This window comes from Panulirus ornatus, chromosome 38 (assembly GCF_036320965.1).
Source record: "Panulirus ornatus isolate Po-2019 chromosome 38, ASM3632096v1, whole genome shotgun sequence".
NCBI lineage: Eukaryota > Metazoa > Arthropoda > Malacostraca > Decapoda > Palinuridae > Panulirus > Panulirus ornatus.
In genome coordinates, this window is record NC_092261.1 from 16,888,446 (window position 1) to 16,897,359 (window position 8,914).

Consider the following 8,914-nt stretch of genomic DNA (forward strand, 5'->3'; position numbering starts at 1 on the left):
CTCCCCTCTCATTTTTTTATTTTAATTTTCGAAAAGAAGGAACAGAGAAGGGGGCCAGGTGAGGGTATTCCCTCAAAGGCCCAGTCCTCTGTTCTTAACGCTACCTCGCTATCGCGCGAAATGGCGAATAGTATGAAAAAAAAAAAAAAAAAAAAAAAAAAATATATATATATATATATATATATATATATATATATATATTTTTTTTTTTTTTCTTTGTCGCTGTCTCCCGCGTTCGCGAGGTAGCGCAAGGAAACAGACGAAAGAAATGGCCCAACCCACCCCCATACACATGTATATACATACGTCCACACACGCAAATATACATACCTACACAGCTTTCCATGGTTTACCCCAGACGCTTCACATGCCTTGATTCAATCCACTGACAGCACGTCAACCCCGGTATACCACATCGCTCCAATTCACTCTATTCCTTGCCCTCCTTTCACCCTCCTGCATGTTCAGGCCCCGATCACACAAAATCTTTTTCACTCCATCTTTCCACCTCCAATTTGGTCTCCCTCTTCTCCTCGTTCCCTCCACCTCCGACACATATATCCTCTTGGTCAATCTTTCCTCACTCATTCTCTCCATGTGCCCAAACCATTTCAAAACACCCTCTTCTGCTCTCTCAACCACGCTCTTTTTATTTCCACACATCTCTCTTACCCTTACGTTACTTACTCGATCAAACCACCTCACACCACACATTGTCCTCAAACATCTCATTTCCAGCACATCCAACCTCCTGCGCACAACTCTATCCATAGCCCACGCCTCGCAACCATACAACATTGTTGGAACCACTATTCCTTCAAACATACCCATTTTTGCTTTCCGAGATAATGTTCTCGACTTCCACACATTCTTCAAGGCTCCCAGAATTTTCGCCCCCTCCCCCACCCTGTGATCCACTTCCGCTTCCATGGTTCCATCCGCTGCCAGATCCACTCCCAGATATCTAAAACACTTCACTTCCTCCAGTTTTTCTCCATTCAAACTCACCTCCCAATTGACTTGACCCTCAACCCTACTGTACCTAATAACCTTGCTCTTATTCACATTTACTCTTAACTTTCTTCTTTCACACACTTTACCAAACTCAGTCACCAGCTTCTGCAGTTTCTCACATGAATCAGCCACCAGCGCTGTATCATCAGCGAACAACAACTGACTCACTTCCCAAGCTCTCTCATCCCCAACAGACTTCATACTTGCCCCTCTTTCCAAAACTCTTGCATTCACCTCCCTAACAACCCCATCCATAAACAAATTAAACAACCATGGAGACATCACACACCCCTGCCGCAAACCTACATTCACTGAGAACCAATCACTTTCCTCTCTTCCTACACGTACACATGCCTTACATCCTCGATAAAAACTTTTCACTGCTTCTAACAACTTGCCTCCCACACCATATATTCTTAATACCTTCCACAGAGCATCTCTATCAACTCTATCATATGCCTTCTCCAGATCCATAAATGCTACATACAAATCCATTTGCTTTTCTAAGTATTTCTCACATACATTCTTCAAAGCAAACACCTGATCCACACATCCTCTACCACTTCTGAAACCACACTGCTCTTCCCCAATCTGATGCTCTGTACATGCCTTCACCCTCTCAATCAATACCCTCCCATATAATTTACCAGGAATACTCAACAAACTTATACCTCTGTAATTTGAGCACTCACTCTTATCCCCTTTGCCTTTGTACAATGGCACTATGCACGCATTCCGCCAATCCTCAGGCACCTCACCATGAGTCATACATCCATGAAATAACCTTACCAACCAGTCAACAATACAGACACCCCCTTTTTTAATAAATTCCACTGCAATACCATATATATATATATATATATATATATATATATATATATATATATATATATATATATATATATATATATATAATATATATATACTTTCCACGTATTTCGTACGTATCGTAAAAGGCGACTAAAAAGGGCGAGAGCAAAGAAATGGAAATCCTCACCTCCTGTACTACGTTTCAAAAGAAGGAACAGAGGGAGAAACCAAGCGAGGATAATCGTTTTTGTTACACAGGAAAGTGTCTCTTATTATGTAACAATATCCTTTCCTATATCAAAACTTGTCTATGTCAACTACTTCTACTATACTACATCATTATCATCCAGTTGTATCATCCCATTTTCAGTTTCCTTCTGTGCTTCCTCATCATCTTACCCCTTCACCATCCACCCATCGCTATCATTAGCCCCTTCGTTATCATATCTGCTGCGCCATCTACCCTCCCACATCCCCTTCCTTTGCTACGATCTCTTCCATTATCATTATCATTCTGCACTCCCTTGCCCACTCCCCTACCCTGGATGAACACCAGGACCCCATTCTCTCCTCCTCCCTCCCGTGCTGGCTGGCGAGGCAGCAATAACATGTGTATATAAGCTAGTTAGCACGCGGGTCGCGTGGTGGCGGGTCAAGGGAACCGCCACTCCCCTCCCTCACATACAAACACACCTACGGCAACTAGCTAGCTGTAGAAGGCGCTGAAGAAGTGCCTTGATGAGGCCAATAAGCACAGGTTGGGAGACACAAACAGTTCATTAGACGCTCATAATGAGGTTTTTGTGGTTAGTGAGGGAGGCAAGAATAGGGTCAGAAGGTGCGTGTGAGGGAATAGAAGTATATATATATATATATATATATATATATATATATATATATATATATATATATATATATATATATATATATATATATATATCGAAACCTCTTTTTAAATAAAACTGAGAGGCGTGCGTGGTAGGGAAAAGGAAACTGGAGTGGTGCGTTTTAGACTGGGCGACGTGTTGCCACTAGAAGGAACCAGGGCATATGAAGAGGTCGAGGGAATAACCAAATTGTAGATGGAAGGATTGAGTGAAAAGGATTTTGACTGATCGATGCTATAAAGGGGCGATTTTATGTCAATGAACTGAACCAGAGCACATGAGGAAGCTGGGGGATACCACATAAAGGTCTGTAGGGCCTGGTTGTTGCTAGGGGGTTGTGGTTTCGATGCATTACACATGACAGCTAGAGAATGGATGTGAGCGAATGAGGCCTTTTTTTTGTCTTCATCTGTTTCTATTGCTTCCTCGAAAACAGCTAACTTGTATGAAATATATATATATACTTATTTATTTCATTTTTATACTTAGTCGCTGTCTCCCGCGTTAGCGAGGTAGCGCAAGGAAACAAACAATAGAATGGCCCAACCCACACACACACACACACACACATATATATATATATATATATATATATATATATATATATATATATATATATATATATATATATATATATATATATATATATAAACGGCCACACGCGCACATATACATACCTATACATTTCAAATTTACATACATATACATACACAGACATGTACATATATACACATGTACACACATACTTGATGCCCCCATCCATTCTCGTCGCCCCCCCCACCCCCCCACATGAAACGGCACCCCTCTCTCTCTGCGGGCGCGCGAGGTAGCACTAGGAAAAGACAACAAAGGCCACATTCGTTCACACCAAGTCTCTAGCTATCATGTGTAATACACCGAAACCGCAGCTCCATTTCCACATCCAGGCCCCACAAAACTTTCCATGGTACAATCCATTGACAGCACGTCGACCCCGGTATACCACATCGTTCCAATTCACTCTATTCCTTCAACGCCTTTCACCCTCCTGTATGTTCAGGCCCCGATCGTTCAGAATCTTGTTCATCCATCCTTCCACCTCCAATTTGGTCTTCCACTTCTCCTCGTTCCCTCCACCTCTGACACATATATCCTCTTTGTCAATCTCTCCTTACTCATTCTCTCCATGTGACCAAGCCATTTCAATACACCCTCTTCTGCTCTCTCAACCACACCCTATTCATTACCACACATCTCTCTTACCATCTCATTACTTATTCGATCAAAGCACCTCACACCACATATTGTCCACATATTGTCCTCAAACATTTCTTTTCCAACACATCCACCCTCCTCCGCACAACCCTATCTATAGCTCACGCTTCGCAGCCATATAACATTGTTGGAACTACTATTTCTTCAAATAAACCCATTTTTACTCTCCGAAGTAACATTCTCGCCTTATACACATTCTTCAATGCTCCCAGTACCTTCTACCCCTCCCCCATCCTGTGACTCTCTTCCGCTTCCATGGCTCCATCCGCTGCTAAATCCACTCCCAGATATCTACAACACTTCCTCCAGTTTTTCTCCGTTCACACTTACCTCCCAGTTAACTTGTCCTTCAACCTTAATGTACCTAATAACCTTACTCTTATTCACATTTACTCTCAGCTTTCTTCCTTCACACACTTTACCAAACTCAGTCACCAACTTCTGCAGTTTCTTACCCGAATCAGTCACCAGCGGTGTATCATCAACGAACAACTGACTCACTTAACAAGCCCTCTCATCCACAACAGATTGCATACTTGCCCCTCCCTCCGAAACTCTTGCATTCACCTCCCTAACAGCCCCATCCATAAACAAATTAAACAGCCATGGAGACATTACGCATCCCTGCCGCAAACCGACAGTTATTGGGAACGAATCACTTTCCTCTCTTCCAACTCGAACACATGCCTTACATCCTTGATGAAAACTTTTCACTACTTCTAGCAACTTACCTCTCACACACTCAAAATACTTTCCACAAAGCATCTCTATCAGCTCTATCATATGCCTTCTCCAGATCCATAAATGCTACATACGAATCCATCTGTTTTTCTAAGTATTTCTCACATACATTTTTTAAAGCAAACACCTGATCCACACATCCTCTACCACTTCTGAAACCACGCTGCTCTTCCCCAATCTGATGTTCTGTACATGTCTTGACCCTCTCAATCAATACCTTCCCATATAATTTCCCAGGAATACTCAACAAACTTATACCTCTGTAATTCGAACACTCACCTTTATCCCCTTTGTCTTTGTACAATGGCACTATGCATGCATTCCGCCAATTCTCAGGCACTTTACCATGAACCATACATATAGTGAATATCCGTATCAACCAGTCAACAACACAGTCATCCCCTTTTTTAATAAATTCCATCCAAACCCGCCGTCTTGCCGGCTTTCATCCTTCGCAAAGCTTTCTCTTCCTGTTCTCTGTTTACCAAACCATTCTCCCTGACCCACTCACTTCGCACACAACTTCGACCAAAACACCCTATATCAGCCACTCTATCATATATATATATATATATATATATATATATATATATATATATATATATATATATATATATATATATGGCGATGGGAATGAATAAAGGCAGCCAGTATGAACTATGTACATGTGTATACATGTATATGTCTGTGTCTATGTATATATATATGTACACGTTGAGATGTATAGGTATGTATATTTGCGTGTGTGGACGTGTATGTATATACATGTGTATGTGGGTGGGTTGGACCATTCTTTCGCCTGTTTCCTTGCGCTACCTCGCTAACGCGGGAGACGGCGACAAAGCGGAATAATAGTAATATATATATATATATATATATATATATATATATATATATATATATATATATATATATATATATATATATACAGAGGTATAAGTTTGTTGAGTATTCCTGGCAAATTATATGGGAGGGTATTGATTGAGAGGGTGAAGGCATGTACAGAGCATCAGATTGGGGAAGAGCAGTGTGGTTTCAGAAGTGGTAGAGGATGTGTGGATCAGGTGTTTGCTTTGAAGAATGTATGTGACAAATACTTAGAAAAGCAAATGGATTTGTATGTAGCATTTATGGATCTGGAGAAGGCATATGATAGAGTTGATAGAGATGCTCTGTGGAAGGTATTAAGAATATATGGTGTGGGAGGCAAGTTGTTAGAAGCAGTGAAAAGTTTTTATCGAGGATGTAAGGCATGTGTACGTGTAGGAAGAGAGGAAAGTGATTGGTTCTCAGTGAATGTAGGTTTGCGGCAGGGGTGTGTGATGTCTCCATGGTTGTTTAATTTGTTTATGGATGGGGTTGTTAGGGAGGTGAATGCAAGAGTTTTGGAAAGCGGGGCAAGTATGAAGTCTGTTGGGGATGAGAGAGCTTGGGAAGTGAGTCAGTCGTTGTTCGCTGATGATACAGCGCTGGTGGCGGATTCATGTGAGAAACTGCAGAAGCTGGTGACTGAGTTTGGTAAAGTGTGTGAAAGAAGAAAGTTAAGAGTAAATGTGAATAAGAGCAAGGTTATTAGGTACAGTAGGGTTGAGGGTCAATTCAATTGGGAGGTGAGTTTGAATGGAGAAAAACTGGAGGAAGTGAAGTGTTTTAGATATCTGGGAGTGGATCTGGCAGCGGATGGAACCATGGAAGCGGAAGTGGATCATAGGGTGGGGGAGGGGGAGAAAATTCTGGGAGCCTTGAAGAATGTGTGGAAGTCGAGAACATTATCTCGGAAAGCAAAAATGGGTATGTTTGAAGGAATAGTGGTTCCAACAATGTTGTATGGTTGCGAGGCGTGGGCTATGGATAGAGTTGTGCGCAGGAGGATGGATGTGCTGGAAATGAGATGTTTGAGGACAATGTGTGGTGTGAGGTGGTTTGATCGAGTAAGTAACGTAAGGGTAAGAGAGATGTGTGGAAATAAAAAGAGCGTGGTTGAGAGAGCAGAAGAGGGTGTTTTGAAATGGTTTGGTCACATGGAGAGAATGAATGAGGAAAGATTGACCAAGAGGATATATGTATCGGAGGTGGAGGGAACGAGGAGAAGAGGGAGACCAAATTGGAGGTGGAAAGATGGAGTGAAAAAGATTTGTGTGATCGGGGCCTGAACATGCAGGAGGGTGAAAGGAGGGCAAAGAATAGAGTGAATTGGAGCGATGTGGTATACCGGGGTTGACGTGCTGTCAGTGGATTGAATCAAGGCATGTGTATGGGGGTGGGTTGGGCCATTTCTTTCGTCTGTTTCCTTGCGCTACCTCGCAAACGCGGGAGACAGCGAAAAAAAAAAAATATATATATACATACATATATATATATATATATATATATATATATATATATATATATATATATATATATATATATATATATACATATATATATATATATATAAGCAAAAGAATAAGCCTATCATCACATGATACAACAGCCAAGATAAACGGCGTCTAACAACACTCACTTGAATTACTGCCGTGTTGTGCTCCAGGACGGCAAGACCACAATGGCCGTCAGTCTCGAGACTGACGTTAAGTCCATCATGCTTCACCTTCCTTGGCCAATAATCCCCAGACTCTCAGTCCATTCGCGACCCCCACACTTGAGCACACACTCACGCACGACCCTATGGTACACGCTCTCTCCAAAGTGAACACTACCGGCTCAGTGCTAACGCTAAGTGTTGCTCAGTTTGAGTAGATGGAAGTTATAAAGAAACGAATGGTGTTTTATACATGTTGTATGTACGTATATGGTCGAGGTGTATAGGTAAACCCCTTCATGACGTAGGATAAGGAGTGTAGTAATCATGGTGTATGTGTGGTGAGTGTAGTACTCACAGGGATGAGTGTAATGAGGCAAATATGCGATGCTGGTGACATGTGTGGAACGTTGATCCGTAATGTTCAAGAGATGATGTATAACGTTAACACTTTGAGTCTTGTTGATCATCAGAGTAAAACCATATTATCCAGTTATATGACGTCACTCAAAAAGAAAAATCTTAAAGCTAAAATCAAATTTTGTTTCATGATAACAATTTTGATCAAAAACGTGGAGCACACACACACACACACACACACACACACACACACACACACAAACACACACAAAGGTTAAGAGACTAGCAGAGAACTCAGATGCAGCTTACAGACGTGTCAATGAAATCGACAGTAGTGCAAACATGAAACACAGTCTTAGATACTCTCCTGTCGAAACCAACACCCAGCATCACTTTACACACATCCCCGAGCCTGGTGGTTACCAGTAGATACACATCCAACAAACCATTAAAAAAAACACCTGCAAACCTACACCATACATCTGTAGCCCCAACAACTACCCTATGCCTTTCTGCTTACTATCACTGATAAAACCCCCGTCTATTTACAGTCTCTGAGCCACTCATTTGTGATGGGATATCCTGTGTAGCATAACATCGTAGGAATAAGAGACATTCAACGTTAGAATCTTAGTGTTTAAGTTGTACTAAGTGTTCCTCTACTGTCAGCTCCCCAGCCTCTACGCATTCATCTGTCAGGTTCATAATGAGATATCTATACTAAAGAAGTTACCCGAGAGCTTCAATAGAATTCTGAAATCCTGTCGTTAATTTTGTAGTTAACATTGTTCTGAGCATTTTCCTAGATGCTAACTTGATTCTCGTTATATGATATTACTGTAAACGTTCCTCTAGCCAGTGAAACTTAGCGTTTTCTTTCCTGTACGTGATGGTCGAGTTGATATCCTGAACGTTTCCACTTGATGATGTTATCTTGGGCTTTGACTTGTTAGCAACATTGATGACGTCCTGGATGATGACTTTGATGATGTTCTGCATGTTAACTTGATGTTAACCATCATGTTGTCCCGGATGTTTTCTTGGTTAGTCCTGAATGTGGATATATATGTAACATTTTCTATATTTCTAAAGAATATGAGGACTTTGATCTGTATCAGGAACTTTTCCTGTCCCGGCCGTTACGATGACTATTGGACTACAGTTTTCCTGACCATTTATTTGTAGGGTAAACACGATTTTTTCAGTAACGTAAGTTTTGGACGTCTTGTTTCATGACACGATAATGATGTTGGCTTCGTATGTGTGTATGTAACTATCTATTTGTAACTGTATATTTGTAGTGTCCAGGGAGAGAGTTCTATACCGA